The sequence below is a fragment of the Phalangium opilio genome, unplaced genomic scaffold, assembly GCF_054372755.1.
Source record: "Phalangium opilio isolate 3A_F unplaced genomic scaffold, DU_Popi_V2 ptg000105l_1, whole genome shotgun sequence".
Lineage (NCBI taxonomy): Eukaryota > Metazoa > Arthropoda > Arachnida > Opiliones > Phalangiidae > Phalangium > Phalangium opilio.
Genome location: NW_028324207.1, coordinates 6128498 through 6145375, shown reverse-complemented (window position 1 = coordinate 6145375; position 16878 = coordinate 6128498). Strand labels below are relative to the sequence as shown.

Genomic DNA, 16878 nt, shown 5'->3' with positions numbered 1-16878 from the left:
CGAAAGGCCGTTATTACAATAACGACAATCATATGTAAACACAGTTTCAACATCGAAACGAGCCTTGTAAGGGAAATTCCCGCCAACCGCCGCATTTTCTTGCAAACCTAATCAAAAAATAAAATAAGAAAGGCGTTTACTCGCAGCTGTTGCCACGCCACCTTTTTGAAGGGTATTTTTTCTCTTTTTTTTTCAATTTTAGAATTTCATATTTTCTTCAAATTTGACTTCGGTTTAGTTTAAATCTTAATATTCTGGCACATGTTCTGCGCTGTGTTCTGATTTTTCTATATATATAAATATAATTTAAAGTCACGGTGCATTTGTTGGAGCAATTTGGAAAGTCCGAGTTTCGATGTATTGGTTCGTGGTAAAATGGGCGTAACGCTGAAGCGTCAACTGGGTTGTACCAAAAGGTGTGCAATATTAAGCCTTGTATCGTAACTCTGAGGTCGTCTGTTTAGATGCCTGCTTAGGCATTCTTAAGTATTTACCTCTGCTACCTTTAAAATAAATCGTCAATCATATTTTGACGAGCATGCATTCTTAAGAGGTTAAGAATAAGAAAATTCTTTCATCCTGGTTATCTTGATATTTTCCTTATTTATGTTTGATTATTCGTTTTCATAATATTAAAACCTTGTTTTAAAACTATATCAGTTTTTAAGCAGACAACATATTCCAACCAATGAGAGTTGTACCTAACACGCCAATCATCAATCCCAAAAAACTCGAAAGATTCATTTTTACCTTCATATATATATTTTGGTGAAGCAAGGTTATATAGGTAGCGATGAATTTTGTTGCTCTTGAGCGTGCAGTTTAATCCCCTTTTTAAGAAAAACAACAAAATTTCAATCATAGAACGTTTGAAATTTACGATAGATTTATGTAAATTTTAAGATTGATTGATTTAACAATCATTTACCATAATATAAAACTATTTAGGCTTAATTGATATTGATTTAATGTGGCGTTGGTTCTATATCCATCTACAGCATTTCTTAATTCTGTCCAGATGGTACTGAATTTTTTTCAATTCGCAGAATTCTTCCGTATTACACTAGCCAATTTGGTAAGCGTTAACTGATTTTGGTTCTTGTTTAATTTGATTCTTATTTGATTATGATAATGAATGAAGCGAGCCATCACTATTCCATCCTTTCTTCTTCCATCCATCTTTCCCGAAGAGTTTCTCCCTTGTTCCTTTTTTTCGGTAATGACTGCTTCATTTTTGCGTTCAAGCTGTCTCTCTTCAACTTTATACTTGCAAAATAGAAAAGGAGGGCCGCTTTTCTTAACCAAATTTGCTTTCTGTTAATGATTCGTTCAATAATAGCCCACTATTCCCCCCCCCCGCTTTCCATTTTCTCGTAAATTTTACTTTTATAAAAATGTAAAAGAATGGGAGAAGTAAAAGTATTGAACCAACAGACGAAGACACAAAGTTCCCTTTTTCAAGAGCCTGGAAGCCCTGTCTATGTAGGACACTAAACACTAAGTAGTTTTTGGACCTACTCATTATCTGCATCATGTTGATTTTTTTAGAGACTAATGACCCAAATTTGTCTTAAAAATATTTAATAAGCACTTTCATAAGAAATTTGAAATTATATTTTTAAAGTATTTATTTTTATATGAGATTTGCGTTAATAAAAATATCCTCAAAATGAAACGAAAAGAAGCAAATTCAATATCTATTGCGAAAGGGAAATTCGACGATGAGCGTGCCATCTAGTTTCGTAACCTTCAAGTTAAAAACGACTACCTTGCAATCGATCTAAGAATAGGTCGATCGATTTTAAATGATGCAGGCTGTAACACCACTCTATTCTAAAGGGCAGTCGGAATAAGTAAGCAATCTCGATATTCGGAGCGTTATACTTATTCACGCCATCTATGTGTTTTATAATAAAATAACTAAATCATTGCTCTATAGAATAATACAAATTGAATTCTAATTCAAAGATAATTGAAAATAAACTAGAGAAAAGTTTTTCAGAACATTAAAATCAATAAGAAGGATGTAAATCGTCTAGTAAATAACACAAAATGTTCTGGGTTCCCTCTGCTTCCGACTCATTAGAAGTGTTTAAGTAACCCGAGTCACATTACATTTCGCCTTGTGAAAATCTCACCTGAAATAGTATAAGGCAGTCCATGGTATTTCTTTGAAGTACCACAGGCTTCCTTTATCCTATTACCAGGTCTAGATGAAAAGGGAAGAAATTACCAAACTTTTAATGTGATAATGATTCTCAACTAAGTAGTACACACAACGACTACACAGGACCCTATCGACACAGAAAGGTAAAATGTGGAATTTTCTCATCGATCGAGGCTAGTAAAACTCCGCAATGCACAATTTTAGGAAGAGACGAGAAGGAGTGAGTGCCCTCTTTTTCGTTTTAAGGCATTAGGTCTTAAGGAGGAGAAGGTTGATATTGTTTTTATCATTTAGAAAATACCTCGTTACCGTTCACTTTACCACATCGCGTTTTCGCCCCTAATTCTTTCCTTAAGCCGCGTTCTGTAATTCTTAACCCTTTTAACCAACAGTACTGTAGCTGTCTCGTAAAAATATTGCGTCAAATTATTATTTTTCGCCCAACTTCTCTCGCAGTGGGGCTAAATGTATCGTTCCTTTCTTTTCCGAAATGGGTTAACTCCGAAAGGCTTTCGTTTTAATTAAAAAGAAACTAGGGAAATTAGAGCGGTCGTATAGGTATAGTCTATGTGCAACGAAACGGTAGATATCAGCTTGAGGCTGTTTAAAAATAATGTTAATAACAACTGCCATTTTTTGCCTACCTGATATTTCATGTAACAATAATTATCAATCAGGAACACACATACCTCTTCGTTACGTAACAAAAACCTCTGAGCCCCCTGTATAAACGTCTGCTTTTTCACAGTTTGAAACCATGAAAACTGTTTAAGAGTGTTTTTCTAAAGCGTTGAAAAGAACACGAAACTTATAATAAGGTCTATTTACGGAAATATGATTTCTTAGGTTAAATTTTAAAAGTCCCTCGCGTTTAAATATTTGGTATCGTTCACCTATTATTACAAGCCCCTTCACCCGTCTCCTAGCTACGTAATTTGTGAACAGATCCTTGACCTTCACTATGAACGCACCGAGAAGCAAGTTACACAGGTGTGCACGCTGAATCTGTACTAATGAGATTGAACACTACGTAATCTTCAAACGTGAATTGAGTACACGTAACCGGTAATTGTGCCGGGAAAGCTCCTCGGGCCGCGTCGCAGTAAATTATAGTATCGTGACATCTATTTGAACTCTGCGGAAAGGGCACAAGGATAAATACGTCAACTAAGGCCAATGAGAGTCACGCAAGAATCGAACACGAAATAAAATTAAAAAGCTTGCAACATTGAAGCTTGGAGTTAATAATTGAAAAACTAATCCAGGTTCAGATGTAATCAGTTGTCAATGACGCCTTAGATCACAATCACACTTTTGGTTTTTACCAGCTCGTTGCTCCATTTTTTCAAACGCTTTAAAATTTCCAGTAGCTTGAATAAAGAACATCTGAAAATAAAAGTATTTTTTTTGTCATTTAAGCATTTTAACAAATTCCAAATCTGAAACTCACTTAAAACACAAAATTATTTACTAAACATTCAGATTAGTTATTAACATCTTCTTATTAGACTTCTTGCTATGAATAGACTTTATTGTAATAGGAATAATTTACTTCCAAAATTCCGCGGATTTATAGACAACCTATCAACAGTAAACCAATGAAATTCCTTTTATTACACTGTAAATTAACACTGAAAAAGAGGAAAACTAAGGCGTTGATTAAACAATACTATGTATCGTAAAAAAATTGTGTTGTTTAAACACAGCCCACTCGTTCAAGCGCTAACGGACTCGGGCAGTGCGTGATCGAGTGGGTTATGATTAAAGTAAGACTGAACAGGAGTATGCTCTCTGTAAATGAAAATTATAGCGCCTATTAAGCGACTTCACCAGGACACTACTTGTCGGCAGAGTAAACATTTCTACTGGGGCCGTAAGGATTAACATGGGTTCATTTCATCCTAAATACTGGTTTCCCCAAAAGAACACAAAATTAAAATTATACAAATTGTTTTTCAAAACAAGTAATTATTTTAGCGAATAAACAGTGCTATTTAAATAAATTAATATATTAGTTAAGTATGCAAAGCTTACGTAGAAAAACATTTTTTAAACAACGTAGGAAAAATTTGCCTAAAATACCATTTTTATTTTTCTGGGTTTCCATGGAGGCTAAAGCATTTAATGGAAGTCTTTAATTAAGCACCTTTCAGAGGGCAGGGTATCTTCTTACTTTGAAAACGCATTCATTTTTATCTCGGCTCATATCTCGCGAGAAATCCGCGAGGCTTTTCACCAGCGGCCTGAACTCTTTCATCAGGATTAATTTAATCCCGCCTTGTCTTTCCCCATCCACCTCGCGAAAGAATAGAGTTGCCTAAAAAAACTTGAAGTGGAAACAACGGAACGGGTTGTGTAGGGTTCACGTTCGCCATCAGGGAAATTAAGAAAAGTTGCTTAGCTTAATAATGTTAGATCTAACAGTTCAGTTTCACATACAGTTTGGGTTGGTGCAAGCGAATACTTCATATAACTGGAAGACGCGCATAAGACGGCAGTACTTGAATCACCATAGTATACATGGAGTGTTCGACTTGTGATATGTTGTTTAAACTCAGGTTAGGTTTGATTAGAGTAAGGTTGTGTTTGAAGGGTGATAGTCAGGTTGCCCGTTGCTGCAGGGATATGTGTTAGTCAGTAATTTACCAGAAATTTGAACATGGTAATTTAACCCGACAAATTACCGGTAACTCTTTTTTGGCACGATATTTTTGTCAATTGTTTATATTAAGCCCCGTTCATGCGAAAATTACCATACGTAACCCACAATCGTTTTATAATTAATACCGACAAAAACGGTAAATTAATGGCTTTTTAACGAAAATACTTAATATCTTAAGGGCGGTTTGATGCCATGATAAAAATATGGGTATCACGTGAAAACGGGATGGGTATGTTTTGGACTACTGAAACAATATTTCTATTGGTTATTTATACCTTACCGGCTTTGTCCCTTAAGGGGTCGCTTCCACAAACATTAAGGACAAATAAGAAGTTGGCAGAAGTCATGTATTACTCAGAAACACATTTTTTATCGTTTTTAATTGAGTGTCATGCTAATTTTGGTTATGTTTCTTAGGAAAATATGAGATTTTTCATTTAAAAAATCATCTAAGCATAGTTTCTTGAAACGCACTTTTTAAGGACACAAGTTTTACTTAATGTGAAATTTAAAATTACTTTCGAAATCTCCTCATCTTTTACCTGTTCTCTTGGGCAGAAGCCTTTGACTGTATAGAGTTCTTAAGAGCATACGATATCCATATATTGATCGAAAATTCTACGAAAATTTATGGTCATGCGCACTAAAACCGGGTTCGAAAAAGTTTGGTGTTTCGCACCAGATGTCGCTAGTGAGCTGAAATTCTACTCGTAAAAGTAATCTATATTTTGGAGACTGGAGGCTTCTTCAAAGGGCACATAGTTTATTAAAGTGCTTCTTACTAAGGTTTATATTGGAGTCTGAGGAAAGATTAGTCTATTTCTATTTTAGTTATTTATATCATCGTATTAGATGAAGGAAACATGAATAATTGATATGGTTCTAGAGATATTTAATTAATCCAAGCCTTTCGATTTACTTAAGGGATATTAACTCCCATTTGCCTGAGGTGCTCGATTAATGAAGGATCAAACGAATGAATATTTGCCTTATGCAAAATTTACTAATATTTGAGATACACTTAACACCGTATTAAAAACATTTACGCTTTTAAAGTTTAAATTTCAATTGCTAAAATAGATTAGTTCCAGAAATATGGGTTTTTAAATAACGCATTTGAATTACACAATTTAATTATTTTGCAATTATTATAATTTAAAGTAGAGTTAAGAAATTAGTAATTATATCAAGAACTTATGAAATATCAAATTAGGCAAGAAGAGACTTAAATCATCAAATTACAATTTTTTGAAAATAAAACAATTTTATTCTTCAATTACTTAGGCTATTTAGAGTTTTTTTTTGTTTTAAAAAAAGTTGATTTTACGGGTTCTTCGCTATAGTTTTTTTAATTGTGAGACTTTTTGACTTTATAGAGCATATCATTATAAATGGTCGCTTGTTTTGACATTTTACTATTTTTGTGTTATACTATTTTGAAATTATAAGATATTTTATGTTATATAGTTTTGAAATTATGAGCTTTTTATGTTATATAATTTTGAAATTATAAGCTTTTTTATATTACATAATTTTTGAAATTATAAGCTTTTTTATGTTATATAATTTTGAAATTATAAGCTTTTTTAAATTACATAATTTTTGAAATTATAAGCTTTTTATATTACTTAATTTGGAAATCATACGATTTTTTAGCTTATATAATTTTGAAATTGTATGATTTTTTTGGATACACGATTTTGATTAGAAGATTTCTACAATATTTTGTTTTAAATTCAGTTTATAGGAATAAGAAATGTCAATTTACATGCGATGACATTTACTTTACTTAAAATATTAAAACCACAATTATAGATAATATATAGTCCACGCATCATACATAGCTGCATTTCCCAGTCATGAACTTCTAAAGAAATTGAAATTCCGCCATATCGATTACTTTTGAAGATGCCTGGGGGATTAGCATTCCTCTTAGTCTACGCAAAACGAAAAAAAAAAGTCATTTTATTTCGGGGGAGGTTCTGGGCTATAAATTGGATTTGCCGAGGGTGAATATTTTAGTCACAAGTAAAGGAATATTTTTCCCAAAGAGTATGCCATTGTACGTGGCATTCCGTGATTTTTTTCTCGACGAGGTCATGGGTTAACGACTCCATTTCTTAGGCAAACAGACTACTCTGGATTGGGGAAACGACTGGGAAATGGGAGTACTCGCAAATCATAGGTCCCCAAAACCCTCTGTCTTCCTTGGAACGAGCTGGAAATTCGTACATACAACCTTGGGCTATTAAGATATTCTACGGGGAGGTTTCTAGTTCGTCTTACTCTAACACGGTCTCGTGTCGTTTATGCGGGGATCATAGGAGAAATGAAGTAGGGATGGAAAGCCCTGAAAGGGTTCGAAGTTATTTTGGAGAAGAGAAGATGGAGGGAATTCTCATACTTCATGGAAAAGCTTTCAAAAGACCCAGAAGGGCTATGCAATTTTCATTCAACCAAAATATAAAAGAAGGAGCAAAATAACCCCGCTTGGCTACTGCAAGGGCTACTGATAGTTGCATCAAAAACAATTATAACTTCTGTGGCCGAAATGTTCCAGGATAGACTTCGTTAACGCACATGTAGTAATGGAGGTCTACTTTCCTACAAAACTATAGTTTCAGTATCGTAGCTCAGTGATTTCTAGGGATACAGCCATCAGTCAATGAACAAATACATTTCATAACTGTTTACCGTTTCCAAAAAATAAATCTGACAAAATATATAAAATCCGTTCAAAAAAATCAGAAACTGCAATCAATGTTCTTCAGACTTCATATCACACGGACAAGGCATAGTCTACTTGTTTGGTTTACGAAAAATTGTACTGGCTAAGATAGCCGATGTTTTAACGGACTAAAAACAGAAAGAAGCTTAGGACATTCTTAACAGGCCTAATAGGTAGGGTTTTCTGAGCTAGCATTAAGGAATTACATCAATGCGCTTGTAAAACGTTTTCGTGGTGTTATTGATATCAACCATCAAATTTTGTCAAATTCGGTAACGAATTGTGACTGTGGATAAAGAACAGACCTACAATCAAAGAAACGACCTTCTCAATTATGTATAAATTTAGGCTTGGGCACATTTTGATGAAGAGGAGCACATTTCGTTGCTTAGTGAAATGTGTAGTTTCAGGAAAAATTTCATAGCGCATATTTCTTCCTTTTTTAAATTATAAAAAAAACCTCTTTTAAATATAAGGCCATTTTCTGTAATATCAATATTGGTAATCTTAACAAAAATAGGAAGGTAATGTGAGAAGCGTTTCTCCAATTTCACCCCAAAATAAAACCTAGCAGAAGAACATAAAAGAAGTATGGCAATAATGGCACTGTGATTTCCCTTAAAAATAATTCGACTTCCCACTCTAATAATACTTAAAACTAATAGCACGATAACTTGGTTATTTGATCTCGATATTCTTGATATTTGATGGGTCAATGTTTCAGACTAGTGCCGAAAATTCTATCCTTTTCTGATCGGTAGAGTTAACTTTTGAACTCCATTATTAATATAAAATTATTCTGTTAAAAACTTGACAAACATGATCATTAATTTGGACATCGAACCATGAACGTGGATTTCTTTGTAAAGTTTCTGATAGCAATTGTAAAATTGAAATTGCCTCGATTAGTGGAACACTTCCCTCAACGGATATAATTATATTCTTCTGACGGTTGTTATCCAAAACTTAAAGAACAAAATTCAAACCGCCGCTTCTCAAATTTCGCCTCGTCGACGATTATCATTGAAAAAAAATTCTATTTTTCCATTTTCATTTCAACCACTCTGAAGAATTTGAGAATTAGCTAAATTTGATACTCTGTGAAAATCTTTAAAAATTCGAAAATGAACCAAGCATTTGTCGCTTGAATAGCCATCACCAAAGTAGTTCTAAACAAACCTTTCGTTTAATTGTTCTTGGAAGCAAGGGGAATTAAAAAATGAATTAAAACAAGGTAGAATTTTTTCGATTAATCTCAGAAGTTTATGTTTGTTCTAAAAGTATAGCCGTTTCATCAGTGAAGAGAAGTCGGCTAATGCAAACAGAACTTTTGTTCAGATGAAGGCAGAAAACTATATTTATTTTCAATACTGTGTTCAGTTTAGACGGGCCGGTTAATATGGAACCAGAAGTTCATTCAAATAGCCTAGGAAGTCAAGTAAACAATTACAATAGCTGGTTTAGGGTACGCCTCTGCTGGGTTAAGAACTCCATGGATAGGGGCTAGTTTTTTCCCCTTTTGTAAGCCTGATTGTAATCTCAAGCTCTTCTCTTGGAAATGTTTCTTCAAAAGACCGGTTCGTGACTTCTTCAGCCAATAACTAGTTGTCTCCCAATTGGGCAAATTTTGGCGTACGAGTCGCACCTAAACCGAAGGTTTGAGAAAATATCGCGAGATGGCGAATGCGTCGCGCTTCTTCAGTACGGCTACACAAGAGAGAGGAGTCCTAGATCCCTCTTTTGGTTATTTTCTAGGCTAATTTAATGGACTTCTGATGAAACCTAAGAGTAGGGGCTTTTGTCTGAACGATAATAAGGATCATTGCGCTTAGTTAAGGTTACGTTTCAAAATAAATGACGTAAAATTGGATTTTGCAAATTAACCAGGCTCTTTAATTATTTTGCTATACTTACCCAAACTAGAAATAGCAACTGTGTATTTTTGTAGCACCTCCATCATTCCTCCATGATCACGTGAAATAAATAGAGCGGAATTTTTTTCCCAAATACGATTTCAGCTAAAGGAAGAGTGGGGCAGGCGAACTTGATCAGCACTACTTTATATCTCAGACGATATAACATAGTGTATTCCTACACCTCAGCTTTCATTATTTATCAAACACGCTTGAACTTGAGGATGAGGTTTAAAGCAAAAAACGTCCTTAGATCTAATAACCTTTTTCGCCGTGGCTTTTATCAAGTTGGCGGAGGGATGTTTTTTCTCTATCTCCCCTAACATCCACCATATGATGAAAAATGCAATAAGCCAAGCCAAGAAATGAAAAAAATTGCATTCCTAAATTTCTTTGCTATATTTTTAGACAGAGTGGGGAACGGAATTGAAAGCTTTATACAGAAAGCAGGGAAACATTGGGCATAACCTCCTAAAAAGTACAGGCCTCTACACCGCTACGTATGGCCATAAAAATTACAACACCATGGATAACGTGATTTTTAAATAGAAAAATTCATAAATTACTTCCACTGAAATAGTATTAATAGTAGTTATAAAAAGCAATTAGTCAACAATAGATGGAGCCGAAGAGGACACAGCAACTCGGGCTTCACCTCTGTTTCGTTTCTGTTATTAATTCTAATGCCTAAGGTCAAATGTGGATGAGAGGGAAAGTATGACAATGGCCATAGAGCCTGTGTTAAAAAACGCGGACATCAAAGTTTCGCCAATAACTATTTAGTTTACAAGTGACTGATGGACTTGCAAACTCGCGACTGAAAGTAGTTCGGACATTTATGCTCCTTGGTTTAACCATAGCCCACTCGATCACGCGCATCACGACGCAAGCTGCTCGCGCTATAGCTAAATTACTGAGATTTGTTTTAAACGTATCTAGTTTTATGTGCTCTTCTATTGCTTCGATAACCTTACTTAAATCCATATTATACCTTCAAATACCTTTTAAAACATTACCAGCTACTCTGTCCTGACTACAAACACAAATCGAGAAAGTTCTAGCATACACAATAGCAGACGACGGTACCGTATTAACCGTGAATTAACACAAGACCTATTTTAAGGGAGTGAACAGGCCCAGTATAGCTACGCCAATAAAACGGTCAACTACGGCGAAACTCTGATGACTCGCGACTTTTGGCCATTTTCATACTTTTCCACTCATCCACTTTTGCTAAGGTGCAGATCTGTAAAGTCATCCAGCGTTGTTCGCCGGAAGTTTTTGTTACTTTCTTGGTTGCCATTTTAAAATATGGTGACATTTTGAATACGAAAAACGATAAAGCTCGTCTATAAACAATTGCGTACCATTATATTAAGTATTATCAAAATCAGTTGAAACTTATAGACGGTATTCCATAAAGAGTGTTTTTTATTGTTCAGGCCTCCATTGCTCAATGTGACCGCGATTTCAAAGAATCTGAGCGTTGATTATCAGTTAGTCTTGCAGTTAATGAAAGTCAATATATATAGATGTAGATTTGTATGCAATAAACTGAAAAATCAAACTTCAGACGACTATAAATGATGGTGGTTTTAGGCATGCAATGATTGGCCGTTCCATTATCCAAAAGACTATGGTCTGAAACGCAACGCCCGCCATTCAATCGCCCAATAAAGACCGCGTTACGCTTCATCAGATCCATAAATTTTGTGTCTTTCTCTCTGTGAGAGTAAAAACGAAATGAACAAATATATATATATCTGAAGAGACAGGGTTGTTCCATCTTTGTAGGCACTGTACATTTGGCGCAGCTTGTAGCCCTACTTTGAAGCCTGCTCGGAGAGTATGTGAAATAGTGTGGAAAAAGTAGGATATATTGCGAGAAAAGCGGCTGGAGACTGTAGCAGACGATAGCTTTGATTGGTGCCAGTGATACGAAGTGTTAAATCGTTTGTCTTATTTCGTGCAGTGAGCGAGGCGTTTAGATTTTTTCTCGATTTAGAAGGAACTAGCTGCGATGTAATTGAGGAGAAATCGACGGCTAATAAATTCGACTCAAAACGTAACTGCTTGAAAAACTATCTTGGGTGAGAAATGAACTTGAACTAAAATAATCTCATCTTCCTTCCTCTACTAACTTAACAGCTCCATTGACTTATGCCGTTTTCTCTTGACTGATAACGATCTGCCACTGTGACGTGATATTTCAAAGCTGTGTAACCAGACTTTCAGATCAACTCTTAAATATCCAATCAAAATATCGTAAATAGGCTTAATGTACAAAAATTAACATAATATTATAAATTAAGACCACTATTGGTATAGTTTTGCTCGTATATAGTACTGAACCATATATATATAGAAATAGTGAAAATAGATGTAACAAATGACAAAAAAAAAAACACATGGAAATTAAAATGTATCATTCATCTATAATTTTGTAACGATGTGTCGCAACTAAGAAAAGGTTTCTGAACAGTTCAATTAATGCACCTTAAACAACACTTCAAGATTATTGTCTATTAAGTTTACCTTTAAAGCATTGGCAATTTATTTAGTTATTTTTAATTTGGAAGTGTTGTTCTCACGAATTATTTTGTGTTTGGTAAAATAAATTCACCAAGTAAAGAAATACTGCTTTATCGCTATTGAATATAAGTTTAATCATCACTAAATCGCATACATTAAAATATGTTCATCGACAATACGTATGTGTGCAAAGTTAGAAGTCAATAGATCGTTGTGCAAGTTCAGGCTCAAAATTAACCCACCATATTTTGCCTAGTTATCCTTTGATATCATACCTAATTAATCAAAACGCGTCTTGGATTTAATCAAGACCTAAAAAGTATCGATAAGAACAAGGTTAATCACTTGACTGAATGCGCAGATATTGAAACTTTTTTTTAATAAAACTTACATGTTTAAGAAAGTAATGTTCCATCACCCTATTCCATTGAATAAACTTACTTTACTGGTAGTAAATTTTTTCCCTCTCAATAATTTGAAAAATTTACTTATCTCGGGTTTTCGAGCACAATTCCATTCCCCGAAAACATTTTATAACTACATTTATTATCACTTTTAAGAGAGTACGTGTATGACATTGTGTCGTTAATAAGTTGCTAACATATCCTCCCGTTCATGCCCTGTACGCTCCATAGTGAAACCTTTTGTTAATTTTAGTGCAAATTTCAACAATGGCAGCACATTCAATAGGGACGTTATGATTTTTACACTTGGTTAAACTGAATTGTGTAATAGATCACTTCGACATATCTTAGAGGGAAAGACACGGGGGTAAAACTTTGCCTTCCATCTCGCTCGATGGAAAGATCATAAATGGAGCAGAGACGGCGAGGGGTCAACCCCTGTATGTCCCGATACTGAGGATTGACATCTCTTTTTTTTACGTAGAAAGGGTCTATAGCAGTTGTACGACGGACAATGGTAATAATAATAATAATAATTAAGGCTTTATTTACTGGAACAATCACTAAGAAACATTCTATTTACACGGTTCTATGCCATGAAGTTTCTATGGTGCGCAAGCAGTAGGGGCGTGCATGATATTCGTAATTTTTTGATTTTCTTTGTTGTAATTATTAACTTAAGCGCGGTCGTAGCCTGAAAATTCTGACTTGGTTATTTTGCAAAATAGCCTACGTTCACCGAGTCGCGTGATCCACGACGCTGTGGCTCGACTCTGCTACTTAGTCTGTATATCTGTATCTATATCTGTAACGGTTTTTAAAGGAATATGGGATTTTAAACTTGTCGCTGCGAATCTTCCTATAGTAAATGTAGTATTTTTAGTATCCCCAGAGACCTCTGGTAGCATTTGGTAGAAAAGTTTTCAAGGCGAGGAATGCTCACAAAAACAATTACTATTTGCTGACGAATACCTTAAAAAGTAATTCACACAGAATTCTCGAGCAGCTTAACGCGTAATTGAGTGGGCTCTTGCCTTGGTGACGAGGCCAGCGAGAGACAAGGCATGAGAATAGCACAAGGCGACAAGGCGTACTTCTATCAAGGGGGTATTCAACTATACATCCTCCTTCTTCGTATTTGGCGCAGCAGAGGCTAAAGCAGACTACCCTAAATGGTTTTGTCATTGTTACGTGTACTCGTGTATGTATTTTCCACACGAAAACTCTTAAAAGTGATAATAAATGTAGTTATAAAATGTTTTCGGGGAATGGAATTGTGCTCGAAAACCCGAGATAAGTAAATTTTTCAAATTATTGAGAGGGAAAAAATTTACTACCAGTAAAGTAAGTTTATTCAATGGAATAGGGTGATGGAACATTACTTTCTTAAACATGTAAGTTTTATTAAAAAAAAGTTTCAATATCTGCGCATTCAGTCAAGTGATTAACCTTGTTCTTATCGATACTTTTTAGGTCTTGATTAAATCCAAGACGCGTTTTGATTAATATCTGTTACTTCAGTCTTAATATTAATTAAAATTGTTTAAAAACCTTAGGAGAGAAAACGTTTTAGCGCGTTGTACTTTCATTAGTTAAAGCTTTTGAACTGACCAAGCATCTATTACATAACTTCAATCCTCACTGCTTGAGCTGTAATCGCTAATCTAGCTTAATTAGCTGTAATCGTCAATCTAGCTTAATTAGCTGTAATCGTCAATCTAGCTTAATTAGCTGTAATCGTCAATCTAGCTTAATTACCTGTAATCGTCAATCTAGCTTAATTACCTGTATTCGTTAATCTAGCTTAATTACCTGTAATCGTTAATCTAGCTTAATTATCTGTAATCATTAATCTAGCTTAATTACCTGTAATCGTTAATCTAGTTTAGTTACGAAAAAATCATTCAGTTTTTGCAACGAAAGAGAATAAAATCAGATAAAAGTCCTTGGTAAAACAGCGTAAGTGCAAGAGTGGCTTTCTTCTCGGCTTTATCCCCGGTAAAACGACGTAAGTCCAACAGTACATATAGGCTGCAACAACTTAAGTCAAAGCCAGACTAAAAAACATGAAATTTAGCACTTAAACTTAATTTTTCTCAAAAAGCTTAAAAATGGTCCTAGAAAAAGGTTTATATTTTGATATAAAACCGTTCCCAAATGTAAAAAACGAATATTTCATTTCAAAATTTGAGAAAAACTCCATGTTATTTCTATGAGAAAATTTAACTTTTTCACCAAAAACACTGACTAATTTTATGCAAATGAAAACCACCCTTAGCAACTTTATTTTTTATAAAATAAACTAATGGGTGGATCTTTTTGAAATTTTAACCACATTTTGAGGGCCCGATTTATAGTTCTGTGGAAGTTTTTCGAATCAATTAATACAATACAAAAAGACTACATCCAAACAAAAACCCTCCTTATACATTAAGAGCAGTATGAAGTCTTATCTAAGAGAAGTACCGCTCTCCTAGAATATAACCAGAGTTACGAGCTTCCAAAACTTAGTGTAATGTTAATCCTATGGAGGAGGCAAAGTACCTACAAGCACCTAAAAGTACCTACAAGCACCCACAAGTACCTACAAGTACCCACAAGTACCTACAAGCACCCACAAGTACCTACAAGTACCTACAAGTAACCACAAGTACCTACAAGTACCTACAAGCACCCAGAAGTACCCTCAAGTACCTACAAGCACCCACAAGTACCCACAAGTACCTACAAGTACCTACAAGCACCCACAAGTAACCACAAGCACCCACAAGTACCTACAAGCACTCACAAGTACCTACAAGCACTCACAAGTACCTACTAGCACCCACAAGTACCTACTAGCACCTACAAGTACCCACAAGTACCTACTAGCACCCACAAGTACCTACAAGTACCCACAAGTACCCACAAGTACCTACAAGTACCCACAAGTACCTACAAGTACCTACAAGTACCTACAAGTACCCACAAGTACCTACAAGTACCCACAAGTAACCACAAGCACCTACAAGTACCCACAAGTGCCTACAAGTACCTACAAGCACCCACAAGTACCTACAAGCACCCACAAGTACCTACTAGCACCCACAAGTACCTACTAGCACCCACAAGTACCTACAAGTAACCACAAGTACCTACAAGCACCCACAAGAAAACACAAGTACCTACAAGCACCCACAAGTACCCACAAGTACCTACAAGTAACCGCAAGTACCTTAAAGTACCCGCAAGCACCCACAAGTACCCACAAGTACCTACAAGTACCTACAAGCACCCACAAGTAACCACAAGCACCCACAAGTACCTACAAGCACTCACAAGTACCTACAAGCACTCACAAGTACCTACTAGCACCCACAAGTACCTACTAGCACCTACAAGCACCCACAAGTACCTACAAGCACCCACAAGCACCCACAAGTACCTACTAGCACCCACAAGTACCTACAAGTACCCACAAGTACCTACAAGTACCCACAAGTACCCACAAGTACCTACAAGTACCCACAAGTACCTACAGGTACCTACAAGTACCCACAAGTACCTACAAGTACCCACAAGTAACCACAAGCACCTACAAGTACCCACAAGTGCCTACAAGTACCTACAAGCACCCACAAGTACCTACAAGCACCCACAAGTACCTACAAGCACCCACAAGTACCTACAAGCACCCACAAGTACCTACTAGCACCCACAAGTACCTACTAGCACCCACAAGTACCTACAAGTAACCACAAGTACCTACAAGCACCCACAAGAAAACACAAGTACCTACAAGCACCCACAAGTACCCACAAGTACCTACAAGTACCTACAAGCACCCACAAGTAACCACAAGCACCCACAAGTACCTACAAGCACTCACAAGTACCTACAAGCACTCACAAGTACCTACTAGCACCCACAAGTACCTACTAGCACCTACAAGTACCCACAAGTACCTACTAGCACCCACAAGTACCTACAAGTACCCACAAGTACCCACAAGTACCTACAAGTACCCACAATTACCTACAAGTACCTACAAGTACCCACAAGTACCTACAAGTACCTACAAGTACCCACAAGTAACCACAAGCACCTACAAGTACCCACAAGTGCCTACAAGTACCTACAAGCACCCACAAGTACCTACAAGCACCCACAAGTACCTACTAGCACCCACAAGTACCTACTAGCACCCACAAGTACCTACAAGTAACCACAAGTACCTACAAGCACCCACAAGAAAACGCAAGTACCTACAAGCACCCACAAGTACCCACAAGTACCTACAAGTAACCGCAAGTACCTTAAAGTACCCGCAAGCACCCACAAGTACCCACAAGTACCTACAAGTACCTACAAGCACCCACAAGTAACCACAAGCACCCACAAGTACCTACAAGCACTCACAAGTACCTACAAGCACTCACAAGTACCTACTAGCACCCACAAGTACCTACTAGCACCTACAAGCACCCACAAGT

The 16878-nt window shown here is 36.0% G+C and overlaps 1 protein-coding gene across 1 annotated transcript in view; it reads left to right on the top strand.

Moving 5' to 3' along the window:
- The window catches only part of LOC149628466 (lachesin-like), a 251027-nt gene that overhangs the window by 210747 nt on the left and 23402 nt on the right, over positions 1-16878 (top strand). The window lies entirely within an intron of this gene.